At 40.2% G+C, this 22,568-nt stretch overlaps 1 protein-coding gene across 4 annotated transcripts in view; it reads left to right on the top strand.

Annotated features, from left to right (window-relative positions):
• Window positions 1-22,568, top strand: part of KANK1 (KN motif and ankyrin repeat domains 1) — a 172,416-nt gene that overhangs the window by 50,598 nt on the left and 99,250 nt on the right. For 2 of the 4 annotated variants that reach the window (XM_006137862.2, XM_006137859.2), the window contains exon 3: window positions 19,065-19,134. The exons of the other annotated variants lie outside the window; for them this stretch is intronic. The gene's annotated coding sequence lies outside the window, so the exon portion shown is untranslated. The remainder of the gene's footprint in view (window positions 1-19,064; window positions 19,135-22,568) is intronic. 4 annotated transcript variants of the gene reach the window in all.

The raw sequence follows: 22,568 nt of genomic DNA, 5'->3' as shown, positions 1-22,568 counted from the left end.
TCCAGTCATATCAAATCTTAAATGGGCAGCTGCATGTTCTATAGCAGGAATCCTTGGACCTATTAAAAACCTTTATTTTATCAATTTAAATCCAAGCATTCAGTAAACGTACTTTTAAAAAATTTACTGAATGAGCATTGGCTAAGAGGCTTTTACATATTCATGGGTGAAACTGGATTGATGTAAAAGATGTGGCTGAATTACAGTTGAATCTGAGCTGGAGTAACTTTTGCCTCTCAGACAATAAACTCTTAATCCTGTTCCAAGTAAACATGTTGATGCCATGACAGAGATGGAGAGCATGTCTGAGGAGGGGCTTTGGTTTTGAGGCTTAATCTGCCTTGCCACTGCTTTCTGCTTTTTTTTTAGCTGACCAGGCAATCACCTTCTGGAATACAAGATAGTTGCTTTCTGCTCTTCAGAAAATAACATGACGACTCCAGCTCCTGAGGGGTATCTGCGTACTGACTAACAGTGTTGTCTAGTGACCTGAAGAAGAGCTCTGTGTAGCTCAAAAGGGGAATTTGGTTTAACAGATTATAGTATCTCACTTTCTAATCTTTTGGGATGAACACTGCTACAACACTGCAATAACAATGAAGTCTAACTGTATTCTGGGAAAATATGAGTATCTGTCCCATGTTGCTTCACTGGGGTTAGGGTACTAGTTGGATATGCACACAGAGTGGCGCTAATGGCATTACTCTGTGGATGGCACGCCATGTGATTCAGATGGAAGCCCAACTAGGTCTCACAGGTGTATAGCCAGGTCCCAACAGTCAGGGCTAGACACTCCTTTTGCTGTGGTGGCTGCTAGTGGAAAAGCAAAAGTATTGCAGGAAGCAAGGCTTTCACCAAACTGTCGGTGTCACCAGTGGTTTTTTTGTAGATGGACAATGGGTCAGTAGTGACTGTACAGTGAAGGAAGCAATGGGCTAACAGTGGGACAGAGGACTATCTGTTGATGGTACGACCAACCCTTTCTAACTGACAACACGCTTGTCCGCTCTGAAATTGGAATGAAGCTAGCAAGACCTATGCTGAAATCAGGCTTCTCTTACACTGTGGGCAGAGCCTTAATAGAACTGATCCACAAAACTCGTAACTCAGAACGGTGGTGTTCTCTCATAAATAAGGGCTCTCCATTGTCACTAATTGCTCCTCAATACAGGATCTTTCGAAAAAGGGGTTTTGTTTTGTTTTTCAAAAGAACTGCGTCTAGACAGCGGTTTCACTTTCAAAATACCTGTTTTCGAAAGAACGCATGGCCGCCATTATGTAAATGAAACGTGGGGAATTCAAATCCTGGATTCATTGGCAATTTTGATCTGTCTAATTTACATCCCTCTTTTGAAAGACATAGCCTAGAAGGGGATTGCAGTACAGTAACCATTTTCCTAATTATATTTTATTATATATGTTTCTGAAAACCTGATGTGTACTTTCCAAAGATTGTGACCTGCAATGACATATTTAAAATGTCCTTCAATCATTGGACTTTAAATTTTAAAATTTAAACCTATGTAGAAAATAAATTTTAAAACCAACAAATAGTCTGGTAGCACTTTAAAGACTAACAAAACATGTAGATGGCATCATGAGCTTTCGTGGGCACATCCCACTTCTTCAGATGACGAATCATCTGAAGAAGTGGGCTATGCCCACAAAAGCTCATGATGCCATCTACGTGTTTTGTTAGTCTTTAAAGTGCTACCAGACTATTAGTTAGTCTGTACAGGATAAACTTAAAAACCAACAAAGTTACCCCTCTGAAGCTGTAGAAAATAAGATTTATTTTCTACCCAATAAACTAAAACGTTGCCTAACTTCAAAAACTCTATGGCGAATGCTGCAGTCATGAAGTTATGACACCACAAGATTCAAAAAACAAAAGGGGTTTTAGTTTAATTTTTTTATTGACCCTTAAAGTCAGACCTATATACATAAAATATCAATAAATACAAGGTGGAGGCATAACACCAACGTTTTTCCTATTGCTGATAATCTTCAGGAACACTCTCAACATGAGTATTTTTAAGGAAATATTTGGTCCATGAGGAGTTGTGTGACCAAATACGCTAATAAAATTCATAAAATGCTTCTAAAATGTTTATTCAAAGTGGCATGTCTGGCTTACAGTAGCTGTGTGGGTGGACCGTCCTTGAATTTTGTAGATTTAATTTAGTACTACACAATACCCAGTGATGGAAAACAGCTATAAATTGTCTGTGCGCAGCCATGCATTATTGATAAAGGGTAGAATAAACTCCGCAATTTCTTTATTTGATGTTGTCAGCACAACAGCTGGTTGATTTGTTTAGGTATTTTTCTATTTGAAGGTTTAAAGTGACACTGTCAACTCTTAACTTTTGGGCTTAATTTTATTTTGTGAAATCAAGTTCTTATACAACCTAAATAAAGAAGTTTATGTACATTTGAAATGACAGTACCATTGAAAACAGTTGGGGATGTGTGTGGGTCTTTTAAGCAAACACTTTCCTGCAGTGATTTTAAACCTCAATTTTTGGGGCACTGAACTGTCAGTGAAGTGGACTATAAACAGTACAGGTTGGGCCTCCCTGGTTCCTGATCCCTCTCAGATGAGGGATTTTGCTGGACTGAGGGAGGTAATTTCTGGTCCCCATACCACCGCCCCTCCGCCAACCCTGGTTCGACTGCCAGCTTGCTCCTTACCTGCTGCCAGCCCTGCTAACCCTGCTAGGCAGCCGCTGCTGCTCCAACCCTCCTGCCCCACCAGCCAGTCATGTACCCTGGCTCCCAGCCCTGCCAGGCAGCCACGCACTGGGTCTCCCAACCTCGCTACCATATACTGGGCAGCCCCGCTGGCAACTTGCTGCTGGCAGCCTGCTGCCCTGCTGGCCCTGCAGGGCTCCCTGCTGCTGGTCCTCCACCAGGACACTCTAGTCCTGCAACATCCATGCTGAACCTTGGAGGTTGCCAGACCAGAGAGTCCCAGTTTAGAGAGTTTCACCATGTACTGAAATTTGTCTTTAATTGTCCAAACTGATCAGAATTGCAAAAAGTTAAATGGAGCAGAGAGTGACATGTTAACTGGATTTTTAAAATTATTTTGTTTAATCATATAAAAATTGGAGCATTGTTAAATAAACTTCTTTAGAACATAGTTCTGAAAATCACTGTCCCTCCAAAGCTTAGAACATTTTTGCCATATTTCCAGGTCTTTTTTCCCCCCATTCCTCACTGATGGTAGAAATAGAAAATAGAATTTTCATAGAAAACCACACTGCAAACAAAATATGCGTTTGTGCATTGTACAAGGATCTGTTCAACAGCCTGGAAACTATAAAAACTTGCTAACTGAAGACTTTGCAAGTCTTTACACCCAAAATCCAAATTAGAATATTATCTTTACATTAAAATTCCTGAAATTATAGTTTCCCTCCCATTTTCAAAATCTCCTGACCTTGTTAGAATAGTAGTTTATGGTAAACAGTCTCTTCCCATTCTAATATGAGAAGACTTCAGAATAGTGTTTCTTGTAATTGTGGAATCGCATGCTGACTGCTTCCCTCAAAAACGTATAAGGGTAGTGAAGGGTGAATTTAATCCATTTGAGATCTTAATGCACTATGTTTTTTTTAAAGGCTTTCCATCATTGCTTAAAGGAACTGCTGAGTGTAAACTCTTCATTTTAGCTTTCCATATTTTCTGCCTTTAAGATAGGAAGTCACAAAGCAATTAAATTGGTCGTGTAGTTTCAATCAGGAGGCAGGAAAAGCTAACTGGAGAAAGGACTAATATGATTGACAGAGCCTTGTGGAAGATTTACATTGAGAATAACTCATTCTTCAAAACTTTTTCATTTTCTGATGGAAATTGTGGGGTAAATCAAATACAGTGGCTATGAATGATTAAAATGCAGAAGTTATGAATTCTTATTGGCTTTGTAAATCTCGAACTCCTTCACCTTAACATAGCTTCACTTTTTCAAAGGGATATTGGGGATTTGAGTATTTAAATAAAGCATCAACATCTTGAAGTAAACTATTTTAACAGTCAAGATTATGAATTTAGCAGCAATGCTTCATGGAGACAAAGTTGAGGTTGAGAAGGAAAAGGAATTTTCCATGGCTTATCTAGTAAATCTTAAATATCTGTCAAGATATGGAATGTGCTATATGCAACTGTAAACAGTCATACAGTATATATCGCCTCTTGCAAGCCAGAAATTCTACTGGCAACTAAAAATTGTGCATTCATAGAAGCCACGAGATTTTAATGCGTTCTAATAAAAATCACAAGTACTGGCTTATTGACAAATGATAAAACAGTTTTGAATTTTCTTCCAGCAAATATAAGACTACTTGGTATAGGACAAAAATAATCTTACTTGTCTTAATATCCTTCTGAACTTATGCTGAATTCTTTGTTCCTCTACTGTTTTCCTTGAATCCATTCTGAAATAATTTGGGAGACCTGTTCGTAAAAAGTTTCTCTTTTCTAAGGATGATTAAAGGTTTGGTATAATTTTGGTGACAACAGGACTCATTTCTCCATTTTATGGCTTAGTTGTCCTCTAAAAATTGCCCTTTCTAGCTTAAATGGATCCCCCGGTAGCTTATCTTGCAATACAACTCCTTCCATTAAAGTTAAATCAAAACAGAGAGAAACTCATAGGGAGCAAGGAAAAACATAAATAGGGCCCTATCAATTTTACAGTCCATTTTGGTCAATTTCATAGGCATAAGATTTTCACTATTTCAGCTATTTAAATCTGAAATGTCATGGTGGTGAAATTGTAGTGGTCCTCCCCCCAAAAAAGTAGTTGGGGGTGGGAGTGTTGAAAAGTTATTGCTCTGCGCACTGAGGTACTGCTACCCTCCCATGCTGTTGGCAGTGGCATTGCTGGGCAGCTGGAGAGCAGGGGCTGCTGGCTGTGAGCTCAACTCTGAAGGCCGAGCTGCCTCCAGCACCAGTGCACAAGTAAGGTAGCATGGTATGATATTGCCCTCCTTACTTCTGCACTACTGCTGTTGGGGCACTGGGAGACCAGTTAACAGCTATCGCTCTCCAGCGCCCAGTTCTGAAGTAAGGGTGGCAATACCACGACACCCCTAAAATAACCCTGATCACCCTGCAATTTCCTTTTGAGTCACAGCCCCCAATTTTGAGACATGCTGGTCTTCCCTATGAAATCTGTATAGTATAGGCTAGAAGAACACAAACAAAATACAGATCTCACCCAGGGGAACGGAGGGCGAGCCCAGGAGAGAGAGCAGGTTTCATAATCCGAAGTCCATGAATTTGGTAGGTTCCTAAACTTAAAATATAATGGGCCCGATTTGCTTCTCCTTTACAGATATTTAACTCTTTAACTTGAATGCAGTAACTCTTCCCTTATCCGGTGTAAGTCAAAGATGAACCAGGACTTTTTGTCTTTAAAGTCCTTAAAATAGTTTATGCTTCCTCCTACAACTTATGAAAAATTTCCTTCCCAAGTCCAAATGGCTCTGGGGTTATTAATTTGTGATTAGATCCTCAGTTACATGGCAAATAAAACTTGGCTTAGAAATCTCATAGTGGACTCTCATCTTACATTAGTGACAGGAAATGGAAGGGCTTGAAGGGGTCTTTAGTGTAGGAAGAGACCAGCTATCCTGCGTGTGTCAGCACGATATATGGACATGATGGTGCATTTAGGCCAATCTTGTCCCCAAATTTTGTTTTGGGAAAAGTATTTTACAAATTGGAGACTACTTTTAAATGTATGGATAAATAATACAGGACTTCTTAAAAACAGAAGTGAAATTGTGCTCTGAAAATGGCATCCTGAGAGTTTCACGTCTGTCTTACTGGTTTTGATATCATACTGGCTCAAATTACAAGTGATGGGTATTTTTTTATTCGGTTTTTAAATTCTAAGCCCTGTGAATTTAAGTGGGGAAGCTGAACATCAAACTGGTTGCTCTTCTGGCCTCAGTAAGATCCTGCCTTGCTCAACTCTGTGCCCTACCATTGTTTTTAGTGGGATAGAATTTAGGACTTCAATTAGAATTAGTGTAGCATCTGTGCTGTGTCTTCAGTTGTTTCTGTAATGCTCTGACTAGTTTCTAAGCACTACATGTACAGCTATGTTTTGGATTCTTGTTACAAAACAGTTTGTGAAAATTTGGCTCGAGTGGTCTTTAGTCAGGCATCAAACATCAGTGACCACTTCTGAAAATGTGGCCTTAGTGGCTGATTGTGGAAATACACCATTACCAGTGTGTAAACTGTTCTCAGGATAATGATCCTAAACCTTCATGGGAACATCAGGAAAAGGAGAAAAAAGTGAGAGGAGATAGTGTGATTAACTATACACTTGGGAGACGATGTGTGTCTAGAGTTAAGTATATGGGCAAGCTGTTTTGTAGTCTGGTTCTTCCAGGATGGTTGTATCAAATACCACGTGTCCTTTGTTAACAACTATGATACTAAGGTAGATTTTGTTTGTGAATAAATGTGTCTGTGTCTTCAACCACTTAACAAAATCATTTTTCAAAGAGTGGTGTGGAAAGGGCCTTCTTAGTGCAACCTCTTAACTTCACAAAATTGGAACTTTTTTTTTTTGACCAAGAATTAAGTAAATAAGCTCAGTCTGAGGTACCCCAAATGTTCTTAGCTGCACCAGAACTCGTTAATTAAAGATTAAATAATAAGCGCTAAAATATTTCGTTGTCATTAATATTAGATTCTGCCCCGTTTTGTCTTCTGCCAGCTAATGAATTATCCTCCTAAAAACATTCGGTAATAATCCTACATGAAAGATGCTGCCTGAGGATAGAGTTACTAAATTGTGTTCATTCTTGATTACCAGCTCCTAATTAAAAAAAAACACTCTAAATATATGGTTTGTATTTCATGTTTTCATGGGACACCATGAATGATAGCTCTGCATTTACTGTACCTTACAAATTTGGGAGCTGCTCCAAAATTTCATGAGCCTTGGTATTTCTTCTAAACCAATCGATTCATTTTTTAGGAGTTGTCACATAAAACAGGACAATGCAATAATGAAGGACTTTAATGCCTCATGAATCCCTTGTTCCTGTACTCTTCCTGTCCTTTCTCCGCTTCCATCTTTTGACACCTTGCTCTTAAAGAGATAGTGTGCGAAAAGCTGCAAGAAAGACACTGCAGTCCAAGATGATGCATGCAGTCTTAAAATAACCGCTTTGTTTCAGTCAGAACTTCTCTCTCAGAAAATTCTAGCCTATGTTCAGGGAGAGGTCTAACATGTATGTGCAACATCCAAGATAATGTCAAGAAAGAGGCGCCTCCACCAGAGAGGAATCTCCTCATACTCAGTCCTGGGGGAATTCTGCAATTTTACCATGGTGTCTACTTGGTAAGCCAGGAAGCTGTAGCAAACCCAGGAAAAGCAGACCTTATCATACAAGCATCAGAAATGCATTATTAACTTAAAAAATATCACTTACATTTCACTAAATTCAGCTCTCATCAGGCCTAGCCGAATGTGTTTGTGATCCAGGAGAAATCTTCCCATTGCAGTGGCTATAGAATACTCATGTTTAATTTAACAGGGTTGCCAGGTATCAGACCTGTCACTGGGAAGGATGGATTTATTGCTTGCTTCAGGCTCTATCAAATTTGTGGGGAATACAAGACTCAGTTTCTGAAAGGCTGTTCTTCACTAATGGAGCAATGTTGCCATCCCAGCTGCATTTAAAGAAAAGACTCTATGGCGCATTATAATGGGTCCATGTTCCTTGTGGGCTCCCTTCAAAATTAAAATCAAAATACTAACTTTTTTTTAAATAAAAAGATGGGGTATTAGACCAGCACTGCTGATACATAAAGGCTGTGTCTAGACTGGCAAGTTTTTCTACAAAAGCAGCTGCTTTTGCGGAAAAACTTGCCAGCTGTCTACACTGGCCACTTGAATTTCCGCAAAAACACTGACGATCTCATGTAAGAAATCAGTGCTTCTTGCGGAAATACTATGCTGCTCCCGTTCGGGCAAAAGCTTTTGCGCAAAAGGGCCAGTGTAGACAGCTCAGATTTGTTTTGCGCAAAAGCGCGTCTAGATTGGCCACGGATGCTTTTGCGCAAAAGTGCTTTTGTGCAAAAGCATCCATACCAATCTAGATGCTCTTTTCCACAAATGCTTTTAACAAAAATGCTCTTAACACAGCTTGCCAAATATTTTGTGAACTCTGGCTTAGCTTTGAATGCCTGGCAGCAATCTAATTGTAATGACTTTCTGCTGATCAGGTCAGGGCTAGATTTGAAAAAGGAGGAGGGAATGAAAGCACACGAGTCAGTTGATTAATCACTGGTATCTTAATCCAAACTTTACAGTTTGTTTCCCCCTCAAGTAGAAGGGGAAACATTGAATCTTTGTAGTTAATATTATTATTGAGGACAGAAATCTAAAGTAGAGGCAGAGGAGTTTGTGTTTGACTAATCCAGACATGTACTTAGCTTGAAGGTTGGGGGTTTTTGAGAGTGTATGCATGTGTGTTTTTAGCCATGAACCTTAGTAACTTCTACAATTACACTATAAATCCTAGAGATATGTGAGTGATTTTGAGAAAGCAAAGAGTTGCTGGGCGAAAACAAGAGCATCTGTTTTAGGGTGTACTCTGTACATTTGTTGTGGATATTTTTGTTGTCTTGGGGGACAGGGAGGATTGAAGAAAATGGAAAATACTTTTTCACAAATACATGCGTATTTTCATCACCATAAAAGTTTTGGTAAGGTCTGCTAACTCAGTAAATGCATTGTCTTGTATCATGGTGTTACTGGAGAGTTGACACATCACATTTTGTCCTTGTTTCCTTTTAGAACTGTTTGCAGCAGTGACCCCAGAGCAGATTAGCAAATGAGTAGCTACGCAGTCATTCATAAAGCAGTGTCATTAAACCCCACATTGCCAACTTAAATGGGGGGGTTGGAAGAGGGAGAGGATTCTGAGACCCACTTAGCATGTGCCTTTTATGAAAGGTCTGTTTCTTTAGTGGTGTATGTTTTCTTACCTGCCAAACATTATTTAATATGGGTATGCCTAAACTACATGGCTCCGTCGACAGAGCCACGTAAACTAGTTTACCCGACATAGTCAATGAAGTGGGGATTTAAATAATCCCCACTTCCTTAAAATAAAAATGGCCGCCACGCTGTGCTGAAAAATCAGCTGATCCGTCACAGTGCGGCAGTCTAGATGCTGATTGGTGGACAAGGGAAGCCTTTGTTGACTGCTCCCTTATGCCTCGTGAAACAAGGTTTACAGGAGCGGTCGACAAAGGCTAGACTACCGCATTGTGCCGGATCAGCTGATTTTTTTTCGGCATAGCATGGTGGCCATTTTTATTTTAATGAAGCGGGGATTATTTAAATCCCCGCTTCATTGACTATGTCAGGTAAACTAGTTTATGTGGCTCCGTCCATGGAGCCATGTAGTCTAGACATACCCATATGAGACATTCTTAGAGTTGCTAGATACTTTCACAAAAAATACCGAACATGGTAGGGTTATTTCTCGGGCAAAAAACAAAACAAAAAAGTCCCCACACAAAAAAAGAGAAACTGTGCCTTTACATGTCTGGTATTTTCTGTTTTGTTTGTTTGTTTGTTTTTTTACTGACAGAGACTGCAAATACCAGACGGTCTGGGCCAATACCGCACACCTGGTAATCTTAGACATTCTCGTTCACTGTGAACTCTCATACTTTCAAGACCATAAGGAAAACACTGGTCTCAAGCCTTTATTTTAAAATTTTCAGCAGTTGCTTGAGGGAGTAATGTTTGATGCTCAGCAGATGCAAAATAAATACATTTTGCTCCACGACCATTCATGAATTTGGATTAAAAAAATAAAGCTACCTATCTGGAGACTGTGCTGCCATTCCGATAACTATTGAGATAGTATGGGTGTTTTTTGCTGAACAACAGATTCTTTAATATTATTCTCTGTATGAATATTTAGCAAACTAATGATTTTAGTTGATACCAAATGATGCTGGTGCAAGGTTTTGATAATTGGCATCAAGATTATAACAGAATCACACCTTTTAAAATAGAAGGAGTTAACAGATATGGGTAGGGTGCAGATTGGATGAGTTATCGGAAGTGACATGGAAATGCCAGCCAATAGGCATTTCTTGGGTAGCAAAAATTAAGAGGGGAGGATTTGATACCTCCTTGGACAGTTCCTGAAAGACTTGCAGAGTGAGAAATGTTTTCACATCTAAATTTAAACTCCAGTCTGCTTCTCACATTTAATAATTAGTGCTTCCTGTGTTCAAGTTTCACTCAGACTAGTTAAAATAATTGGAAAATATAGATCAATGGGGTCGGAGGGAGTACATTGTCATTAGCTCTTTGCCAATTACTGCTTGTGGCTGTGTTAAAACAAGAGCTTGTACCTCCATATCCTCCTTTTGTTAATCCACGGTAAAGTCATTGTACTAAATTTATGAATTCACAACTTCCTTGACAACTAATTTTTTAAAAATGTAGGATTAGATCACTTGGTCCTCTAGTTACAAAAGAAGAGGTCTGTCGGAGGAAGTGGATAGGAGCTATTATTTAATTTTTAATTTTTTAAAGCTATTATTTACACAGATTTATGGTCAATAATTGGAATGGGAAAGTAGACCTACTGGCTGAATAAATAAAGAATATGTCAAGTCTTTATCTGGTTTAATGAAACTTGGATAATGTCTGTTCTACACTATAAATTGGAACAACATTTTTATGAGGTTCTTTGACAACCACATAACTGTTGTTGAATCTGTACTCCAAATGCAGAGAGGACTCCTAAAAATAGGCTGTGTAGTGTGGTTATGTGATTTGGTCCCAATTACAAACACAGGAGCAAGGATTTTGTGTAACAAACTTGGTGTCATGAGCATATTAAGCAGTGGTGCTATGAGGTGGATAGGTTTTTAACAGTTTCAGAGGGTAACTATTTGACAAAGGGAATTACTGTCCAGAGAAGAATGGTTTAGGGGAAAAAATCTGAAATGTGTCTGGATAATACCCTCATTTTAGTATTGTAAACATTCATTCCTGTATTCTTTATGGAAAAGATAGATGCCTTTGACAACTGTAATGGGTTCTTCCTAGTGTCTGAACGTAGATCCTTTAAAAAAGTGACTTTCAACCTTTCCAGTCCACTGTACTCTTTCCAGGAGTCTGATTTCTCTTGCATAGCCCTAGCGTCCCCTCACTTAAAAACTACTCGCTTACAAAATCAGACCTAAAAAAGCAAAAAGTGCCACAGCACACCACTACTGAGAAATTGCTTACATTCTTATTTTTACCATGGAATTACAAAATAAATCCACTGGAATATAAATATTACACTTACACTGAAATGTATAGTGTATGTAGAGCAGTATAATCAAGTCATTGTCAGTATGAATTTTAGTTTGTACTGATTTTGCTATTGCTTTTTATGTGGCCTGTTGTAAAATGTATATCCCCTGAAACACCTCTTTACAACTGGTTGAGAATCAGTGCTTTAAAAGACTGATTGCTTAAAGATCCATTTTATTCATGCACATGGGATTTTGGCAGATGGCCAAGCACAGAACTCTTCAGATACAAATATAAAGTTTAAAATGCTGTCCAGATAAGGAATGTTAACAGAACTTGATTCGCTGGTACCTTGCACATGTGTTTCCATCAGCATATGCTCAGTACTTTAGAAGAGACCTGAAAAGCTTTCAGCCTTGCTCTGAATTCTTCTCTAGGAATTAGTGATTTCAAACAAAGTTAAATGAAAGCACAGAATAGAAATGTAGGAGAATGCTGTTGCTTGGGTTTTAGGTACTGTTGCAGGGAAAATACAAAACCGATTGCTTAGCTCCAGACAAGGCAGTTAAGTGAAAAATTAACTTGATTTGCAAATGCAGTAGTGGTTCATGTTTAAACATGTAAATGTGTTCCATTAAAAAATACATTGACAGACTGTTTCTGTTCTATGGGTCAGTCCTTTTCCTTGGAACCGTGTGGGAAAGAAGTTGTCTTCCAATTTGTTTCTGCAGCTTTCAAAGTATAGCTTCCAAGGCCAGAAGGGATTGTGATAATCTAATCTGACCCATATAACCCTAGTGACACCGTCATAGGACCTAACCACAACAGCCATACTATCATTGACTTGATCACTTGCACACATGCTAATGTGATATGCCATCCTGTACCAGCAGTGCTCTCTGTCATGTACATTGGACAAATAGGATTGTTTCTACACACAGAATAAATGGACACAAACCGGACATCAAGAATGGTAACATACAAATACCAGTGAGAGCACATTTTAACCTCCCCTGACAGTTACAGACTTGGAAGTTGCCATTCTTAAGCAAAGGCTCTTCAAAAACAGACTGCAATGTGAGACTTTTGAGATGGAATTCATGTGCAAATTTGACATCATCAGAATGTGTCTAACTAGAGACTGGGAATTACAGGAACTAATTTTCCCCTTTAGGTATTCCCACTTCCTATTACTGTTGGAAGTGGGCCTCATTCACCATGATTGAATTAGCCCTGATGTAACATCCCCATATGTGTATCCCTGCCATCTGTTTCTTTCACGTCAAACATCTACAGAGGTGAGCTGCAACTCAGAAAGCTCATGCCATAATAAAACTGTTAAGTCTTTAAGATGCCACCAGACTCCTTATTTTTGCTGTAACACACCAACATGGCTACCTCTCTGAAACTTGTTTGATGATAGGACGTATTTGTTGAAGGTGTGCATGTATACATTTGAAAACAGATCATTCCGTTGTACATTATTGGTTTGCATTGGATAAACTGTGCACCTATCATATCTGCATACAGTGTTTCCTGTCTTGCCTTACCCTTAGAATTCAAGAAAGAGCAGTCCTGTTGATGGGGACAGCAGGTGGATAACTGTCCCAGAGCCCAGCAATTCAAAAGGGCCTGGCGCTCCTGGCTGCTGACACTGTGGCAGCAAAGACAACCAAGGCCCCAAATCGTTTAAATCACTGTCAGAGGCCTGTGTTGTGCACTGCTGAGCCCTGGGCAGCATGCTCTGGAGGGCGCTGGGAGGGGTGAAGGAGGTGTCGTCCAGGCAGTGCTGAGTAGGGGTGCAGTGCTGAGAACTGGCTGTCTCACCGCCTAACTCCTTTCTGCCTGCAGCCGAGCCCCTTCTGTAGACCAGTTCTTAACTCTTCAAACAATCATTCCCATATTCCTTTGTGTGTTCTTTGGTAGAGTAATTTTCTGCATCTCGCCTCCAAAATTAAACTGGTGCAGAACAGCTACTAGAAAAGCATCTCTCAGTTTCACTAGCTTTTTTTTAATTATTATTATTATTTCTGAAGCATCAAGAATTTTGTCTAAAGATGTCTCAAATAAGCACAATAAGTACTGGCAGTAATTTTCAATATTTCCTTATTGTAATGTCCACTTCTACTTCCTTACCCCACCAGCAGGATTGCCTTTGACTAGTTTATGCAGCATGCAATAAGACTATATATATTTTTCATAATTGGTGTCGGTATGTACATTTTTCTTTCTTTTGTTTATTGTGACAGTTAAGTACACAACTCTCTCTTCTGTTGTCTCACTTGCACATATAATTGGGTCATTTATGTATACTGCTCCACCCCCTAAGATTCATTAATAGGTTTTCCTCTTGAGGTTCTCCCATGTGCCTTTTTCTCATCCTAGTGAATCCAGCAACCAGCTGGGTGGAGCGTCACCTGGTCATAAAGCCTGAGCAATCGTCTCACACTGTTCTGAACAAGTCTGAAGGAAGAATTTTTGTTGCCTGTCAAATTACGTTATTTTTTTTCTTCAGTGGTGTCTCTGGAGTTTGAATCAATCTTTTAAACAAGGCTAGCAGAGTTTTGACCTACATGGAAGAAAGCTACTCTTAGTTTAAAGATATAACAATTCCTGTTCTGGAAAGCAAAAATATGCAATGGTATAATCTGACAGAAGTCATTCTGTTTTAACAGTAACTCTGTATTAGATGCAGATGAATGAATTTACTTGTTTGAATTACAGGCAGTCCCCGGGTTACGTACAAGATAGGGACTGTAGGTTTGTTCTTAAGTTGAATTTGTATGTAAGTCGGAACTGGTACATATTTTGGGGGGGCCGGGGAGCTGGAGTTAGGTGGAAAAGTCCCTGATTCTCATACAACTTCCTTATTCTAAGAAAAACACATACTGTTTTGATATGAAGGTTTTTTTGGTTGATATTTTAATTAAAAATTGATCATAAGTTTCAGTGTTTCATTCTATATCCAAATCTTCCTTTTGGGGTACCTGAAAGATCCCAGTTATTCATTTAATAGTCGGAATCTTTGTTTTTTATAACTAAAAAAAGTTTATTCAATGCATATTACTTTTCCTAATAGAATTTGCTACAGATGGTTCAGTGAAATGGGTATTAAGTGTAATCAATAGTCATTGGAGAGCACAGTGAAATATTGATACAATCAAAACTGTTGTTGTTTTCTGCTGAGCAGAAAATGGAAATCCCTTCCTGTGAAGTGTGTGTGTGAATTTATCCACAGGATTAATTTTAAAGAAAAATTCTGTGTTGGGAACAGGAGTTTAGCCACAGGTGGGTCCTCATTGTCTACTCACCCACTTTGCAACCAGACCCATCCCCTCGGGGTTACCCTGCTTCGCTCCAGCCAGGGTGTGGGGTTGGGGCTTATCCCCTCTTCCCTTCTGTCCTGCTCCTCCCCATTCTTGCCCACCCACACCACTGGGTAATTTTTCAGCTTCACCTCTGCCAGGCTGGAAGGGACTTGTTCATTTCACATGACGCTAACAAGATACTTGCAGCTCTAGTGCTGAAGAGGGAAAGAGCTGTTGCTCCCGAGGTGGGGACTGTAACACAATGGGTCTCACTGCCTGCTGTTCCTTCTGTTCCCTAGGAAATTAATTTTTCCGCTTTGGGGTGACCCCTTTTGGCTGGTGTCTTGTTCCCCACAGCAGACCCACATCCTCCGCGGCGAGAAAAGCCGCTCCGCGTCTTCCCTGGTCTGCTGGGGGGGAGGCGCTTCCCCCCCCAGCAGACCAGGGAGATGGGGAGCTAGTGGGGGGGGCGCTAGCTCCCTGTCTCCCTGGTCTGCTGGGGGGAAGCGCCCCCGCGCCGCCAGAGGCGGCGACAGTGGGGGAGGCACCCCGCACTAGGTGCGCCCCCCCCCCCGTTTGTAACTAGGGATCCTACGTAAGTCGGATTGATGTAACCCGGGGACTGCCTGTATTGTAATAGCTTTAATCTGAAGTGTATAGGAATTTGGTAATTTCTTTAAGAAGTTTGGAAGCTCTTCTGTTGCAGAAGCTGAGAGAAGCCATTAGAGTGTAGGCCTTGTTTCTACTATATATTTGAGAGAGTTTGTCTTAAAGTAATGTAAGGGTTTGGTTGTACAGAGACAATGGGATGTGCCTGAAATTTGATTATTACTTACAAAATGGAAGGGGGGGGTCTGGCAGAAGGGACAGTTTTACTGCAGAATGACCTTGGTGGGTGGCGGGGGACAGGCAGCAAGGGTCCAGAGATGGGGACTGGGACAGCTATGAACTCCACTGGGCCAGCAGGCAGCAGGAGTGGAGAAAGGAACAGCTATCATATATTTCAGAGTTTGTCTGTTTGTGTGTCTGTCTGTCCTCCTGATGGGGGACATGCCCCCCTTCCCCAGCTGTGCCTGCTGCAGCTGCAGCAGCCATAGACAGGCACTTCTCACCCGGCCCCAAACTGCTGCTGTGAGAGGAGGCTGGAGTTCTTTCCCGAGCAGCCTGCATACGGATCCTCTCATTCCCAGCCCCACTATGTAACAGTGATGTAACACAAAAAATAATTAAGGATCCAAACATCACCTGGTAAATCTTCTAGTAAAACTATATAGAAAAGAGACAGAATCACCAGGCAGGTGAAAGGAGCTGGCTGCGGGTGCACCCCTCTCTCCTTCCTCATCCACTCCGTCCAGGACTGCCCTAGCCCTTTACGTCCCGTCCCTCAGGTGCCCTTTATGGAAGGAGAGAAGGGGACTGATTCCCTCCCCCCTCCCCATTTCTTAGGGGAACACTGATGACTGTTCCCCTTTGATAGGAAGAGATGGGAAAGTGCACAGTTTGCTGCATTCCTCTCTCTGTGCCCACTAGAGTTGCAGCAGCCATGGAGAGGTGCTTCTCTTCTGGCCCCAAGCTGCTGTGGTGAGAGAAGGCTGATGTAGTTCTCTCTCCCCAGGGTAGCCTGCATAATAGATCCCGCAGCCTCACCCCAGAGCAATGATTCAAATAACTCAATTTTTGTATTTTTTTTTTAAGGAGCCAAGCGACATGGAGTAAAACTTTTAGTGTTGTATATTGTTAATAACCACCGTTTGCTGAAACCCAACTGTCCTTATGGCTTCCTCATGTTCTTTGTTTTGTGTTCATAGCAAGGATATGACCAATTACGAATTAGAATCATGCACTGAACTCATGACTCTCTTTGCACTCTTGACATTCCTGTGCATTTAGGGCAGAATCACACTCTATAGGTATGTCTAGACCCTCTGCCAGCAGAGTGGTGCAGATTAGGCTGGGCGAAAATGCTAATGAAGCGGGGATTTAAATATCCCATGCTTCATTAGCATAAAAATGGCCGCCACTTTTTTTGGCATGGAGCTTTGTCAGAGAAAAGCGGCAGTCTAGAGGCTGATCTATCGCTAAAGAAAGCCTTTTCCGATAAATCCCTTATGCCTTGTAAAAGAAGATTGAGAGGGGACATGATAGCAGTTTTCAAATACAGGCAGTCCCCGGGTTACATGGATCTGACTTACATCGGATCCCTACTTACAAATGGGGTGAGGCAACCCTGCACTAGCTGCTTCCCCCCAGCAGACCAGGGAGATGTGGAGCGGCTTTTCTCAGCAGACACCTCAGTTTGAGAATAAAGGACTGAGGGAAGTGAGGTGTGGGAGAATAAAACTGACCTCTGGAGAAATGTTTAGCTAGAGTTTCCCCTACAATATGTACCAGTTCCGACTTACATACAAATTCAACTTAAGAACAAACCCACAGTCCCTATCTTGTATGTACCTGTACCTAAAAGGTTGTTACAAGAAGGAGGGAGAAAAATTGTTCTCCTTAACCTCTTATGATTGAACAAGAAGCAATGGACTTAAACTACAGCAAGTGAGGTTCAGGTTGGACTCTAACCACTGTGACTGTTAGGAAGTTTTTCCTAAACACTGGAATAAATTGTCTACGGAGGTTATGGAATCTCCAGCACTGGAAATATTTAAAAGCAAGTTAGACATCTCTCAGGGATGATCTATCTGGTGCTTCGTCCTGCCGTGAAGACAGAGGCCTGGACTTGATGACCTCTCAAGGTCCCTTCCACTTCTAGCATTCTATGATCATATGTTTCCTAATTGTAAAGGAGACCTTCCTGCTGAACACTGTTTCTCTGGCATGCTGTGCATATACATAAATGTTAATTAAGGTGAGCATCACATTAGCTAGAAAATGCATGCTTTTCAAATGGATGGGAGCAAGTCTGGAGTGCAGAAAGCGTGTTTACTTGAGAGTTTTGTTATTCCTCGATTTGTTCAGGCTCTTGTAGATGTATGGTTTGATATTTGGGCACTTTCCCAAAAAATTCCTTACTCAGTTGTATAAGCACATTATCCCCAAACAAGTTCTGTCCTGGGGCACTCCCACAGAATATGAAGAGAAGCTTACTGAGTCCTCCCACACTTTGATATTTAATTGGCTACTTCGGGTATGTTTTGGCATGTGTATAGGGAGGTGGAATCTGTAGCTTGTACCATCATTTGAGATATAATGCCAAATAATTAGCCAACACTAAACAAGGATTAACTCTGACAAGGTTTCCCAAGCAGACTGGCCTTTAGAATAAAGGTTTGGCATCTCTCTTTCTTCCTCGCTAGTTTGAGGAATTTACCACATATTTGAACATATGCAGATAAAGTAACATACTTAGGGAACACAGGCAGCTTAAAAACACTTTTCACTAATATTGTGATGCACAGTGTAACCTTTTTATAGACTTTTTTTGAGGTGACCTATGATGGTTATTTAAAAAATAAATTAGGTTTTTTGTGCCATTTTTTTTACAGCTTTTTCTATAAAAGCTAAAATGTGGTGGCTTTTATGTTCAGTATTTTCTTTAAGTTTGTATTGATGTTTGCATGCTTTTGAAAGTTTAAACACCAGGAATAATTTTAATCTTTCCTGGGTTTGGTACAGGATCTTTTTTGTGGAGTTGGGCAAAGAAGTTTTGGAAGTTATGAAAGTTTTCACCAGTAGGTTTTGTTTGAAAATTTTTGGGGGGGGGGGTGAATGTTTGTGAGCTTGTACACTTTAAATGTCCCTAGCTTTTTCCGTTCATCTTTAACAATGGCATCTCTATTTCAAAATGTTCAGTAGTCATTGGGGTAAGTTTGTGTGCATGTGGGGTTGGAGGAATAAGATGGGGGAACCTCCCAGAGTTCTAATCGGCCTAACTAAAATTCCCTCTTTGTGTTACTCAGCTTTCAGTCTTTTAACTCTTGGGCTACGTCTAGACTGGCATGATTTTCTGGAAATGCTTTTAACGGAAAAGTTTTCCGTTAAAAGCATTTTCGGAACAGAGCGTCTAGATTGGTACGGACGCTTTTCCGCAAAAGCACTTTTTGCGGAAAAGCGTCCGTGGCCAATCTAGATGCGCTTTTGCGCAAAAAAGCCCCGATCGCCATTTTTGCCCAAACAGGAGCAGCATAGTATTTCCGCAAAAAGCACTGATTTCTTACAGTAGGAAGTCAGTGCTTTTGCGGAAATTCAAGTGGCCAGTGAAGACAGCTGGCAAGTTTTTCCGGAAAAGCGTCTGATTTTCCGGAAAAACTGGCCAGTCTAGACACAGCCTTGGAGTATTCTGTCACTAATTCTCCTATCATCGCAGTGGCCTTCAGAGAAGAAGAGACCTGCATTTCTAATCTGGGGGAGGAATGGAGGAGAAGAAACATCTAGTCATCTTTTTATACAAATGTAAAAGATCTAACAAGGCACAAGCTCCATCTATCTCTCTTCCTTTACAGGTCACCTTTTAAGAATGCCTTTTTGGCCAGACAGAATTTCAGATAAAGCTCCCCTTTGTATCAAGCAACAGTAAGTACTGCCCATCTGTTTCTGTGAGTTCTCAACAAGTGGGTAGTAGCACAGACTGGCTCCAGTTAGCCTGAACTCAAGTACAACAGGATGGGTTTGTAGATAAAATTAAAGCACTTGTGACTTTGTCAGAGATTATCATCTGAGCTCCCAGAACACTGTGAGGAGTGACTCCTTTTTGGAGGCTAGCACTGGACACTCAAGAACCTTGATGTCATTGGGATTGTGCCCTCTATCCTCATTTTCCAATACCATGTGCTGGGCAGGGAGATGTCAGTAGCTATACAGTCAAAGCAGTTCTGTTGCTGAGGAAAAAGCAGTAGTAAATTCAAATGATGGCTGGCTTTTGAGCATGCGAAGCTGCCAGCTCTCTTTGTCACGAGGAGAGGTGTCCACATTCTGGGCTAATTTTCCATTTTCTTTTATAACCTGCTGTCCACCTTCAAAGTGAATGCTCTGCTTTCATGAGGGGAGAGAACTTCTTTGTTTTTTTCCCCTTCCACTTGAAAGCAAGCACTAAACAGGGATTTGCCCATGGATCAAACTGGAATACACCTCTTCTCTCTGTTTTAAAGTACAACCAAATTTAGGTGATGCAGAAAATAGATGTATGGCAAATCACACGTTGAGAAAGTGTAATGAAAATGTGTTCATGCTGTTGCATCTTTCAAAACTCCAAGGATTAGAAAGTTCATTAAAGCTTGAATTTTTCAGATTTTGGAGTTTAAAGAACTTGAGGGCCTTTTTGCTAATTTGCAGCTCCCCAAGTGGCCCATATTGGTCTCTTAAAGGGAAAGCCTAAAACTTTTTTTTTAAATAGATGAAAATGGCCTCTTTCTAGTTAAATAACAAAACGCCTCCATCCTGAACCTAAATTACCAGAGAACATTTCTAGTTTCCTGCTTTTTCCATCTCCAGTCCTGCATATGTAGTAAACTCCTGCAGAAGCTTAATGTGTTTCCAGGGAGCATTGTTTTTTAAATCAGGCAACTCACAGCCTGCTGATCTTCAACAACACAAAGAGCCATGTGAGCACAAAACTTGAGGTGCTTCCTTTATAGCAAAAAATGCAGGGGCACAAGAGTTCCTTTTACACATTTTTTTTCATGACCCATTTGAAAAGCACAATAAAAAATTACTAAATGCTTGATATATTACTAGCTTAATAATACATATGCTGATATCTCAGTGCAGAATTCTAAACCCGTGTGAAAGTTTTACATAAGGTAGGTAGGCATATATGCATGTGCCTTTTATCCATAAGGAGCCCAAAGTTAACAGTTAAAATTCCATTAAAAACTATATAGAGATGACTTCAGTTTACCAGAGGCACTGTTGCCTGCCGAGTGAAGTGCAGACACATGTAGCAAGAGCACACAAGTGTTTTAGGATGGAAGGTGGTCGCTTTATCCAGCTGAAACTGCAGGGGTCTTTGTTGCAATGTGACCAGGACAAAGAGCTCTATTGATCGTAGGTGATCCAAATGTTTTTAATATCTCCTGTAGTGCAAGTGTTCCTTAGCACCAAACCATGCTGGAGCATTGTCACAGTTCTGAATTATCAATACCATTTTCTGCACCTGGAATCTCGTTGGAAAGTTCCCATCCAATAATTAGCTTGATTCCTATCCATTTATTCTCTGACAACAGTCACAGACAGAGGTGATGTGGTTCCAGACTTAGCATAATTATTGCTGTGAGATATAAATGGTAGTTTGGTCTTAATGTTTGCCGCCCCGTTGGGGTGAGGTTCATATTTTCCCTGTGGGCTGACACTTGTTGGATGAGTTTCATTCTATTCCCACACACACCTTGGTTTCAGTATAATTAATTGGTGCTTATTAAATGAAAAGTTAAGAAATACCTCCTCCTACAACTTAATTTACTTAGGGGGGGGGACATTTTTTCTTTTAACCTTTTCTCCTCTGCTAGCCTTGATCAAAGCTATATTTAGAATATTGTAGTGTCTGCAGGATGCATTAGGAGAGGTTGCTAATGCTGTCCAAGCTTCCTATTTTCCTTATCTATCATGAAGTGGCTTATAGTTCCTTCTCTGTTCTAAAAAGCAACTTTGTTCACTAGATGGCAGTATGGACAAATTTTATGAAAAGCTACACAATGAGAATGTATAGTATTCATCCCACAGTTATTTCAGAAGTAATTATGGGATCTGATTGCTGAACACTGCATATTTGGAGAAATCTTTAGTTTTTACTCCACCTTCATTTCAGTTTTTCATAGCTTCTCTGCTGAGTGACAGTCCCAAGAAAGAGAAATAGATGCTCTTAAGATTGAGAAGCATTGGGCTTGGATGCTGTGCCTCAATATTGCAAATGGTTCGAGTTTCTTTTTATAAAATCCCAAGTAATAATAGTAGGTTTGAAGTGTGGCCCTTTTAATGCCTTTTTGATACCTAAATGCTGGTATACATAGCACATACTAACTCTTTGCAGATCTACAGATATCAGCACTGCCCCTAAAACACTATCCTTCTTGTGGCGTCTACTGAGAGAATATTGACAAATGTTAAAAGGCCTAAAAAAATGTGTGCGTAAATCACGGATTATGGTGAAAAACATTACTAATGGATGTCTACTTAAAATTTGATGAATGAACTGTTTCAATTTTTTGTTGAAACTACCGTGTCCCACTTTTTTAAATTGGATTAATTATAAAACAAAGTGGAATTGAAATTGAATGGTTTGAGTTTGTCAAAATGCAATATTTCATTTGATCAACAGTGAAAACTACTTTGAATTTTCTTTTGTGGAGAATTTTGCAATTGTGAGGTTTCATTCTGATGTGGGGAAAAAACATTTCAGTCTCTAAATCCCGTATGAAACAGAACTTCTGTTCTTTACGCAACTCTATACACTATTAGAGCTAACTCGAAAATGGATTTTCTGTCCAATGAAAAACTGAGATTTTGTGTGTGTGTGTGTGTGTGCTTTCAGTTGAAGTGAAAAGACCATGTCAAAATTATTTGAAAAACAAAATTCACTTTAGGTTAGTCCAAATCATTTTGACACTTTTTGATTTGTTTATATAAACTTGAGAGGCAACGTGTTTTCAAAATGAAAAATTGAAACTTAATTCCGAGAATACTGACCTGAACATTTTGGTATTTGCAAAACTTTTTTCCAGTTATTTTCAAAATGAAATTGTCAGTCACTTCAGAAAGTTTTGATTTCACTGATGAAATCCCATTACCTCTAGAGTCTCTTTAAATTTAAACTCATGTTGGTTTCCAGCAGAATTGGACCCATCTTCCCTTTCTAGCAGCAGTACCTTGTACATGCCATTCCCTGGTCTTCCGTTAGTCAGTGGTGGGAAGTATAGTACACTTGTTTCAGGGCCAGTGTGTTTATTTCAGTGTGAAGTGCTTTGGGTTCTCTGTGATCACTGACGTAATTGCCTGGGGGTATGTCTACACAT

The sequence above is a fragment of the Pelodiscus sinensis genome, chromosome 6 (genome assembly GCF_049634645.1).
Source record: "Pelodiscus sinensis isolate JC-2024 chromosome 6, ASM4963464v1, whole genome shotgun sequence".
NCBI classification, from domain to species: Eukaryota; Metazoa; Chordata; order Testudines; family Trionychidae; genus Pelodiscus; species Pelodiscus sinensis.
The sequence above is the reverse complement of the archived record's forward strand: the minus strand, read 5'-3'. Positions and strand labels throughout refer to the sequence as shown.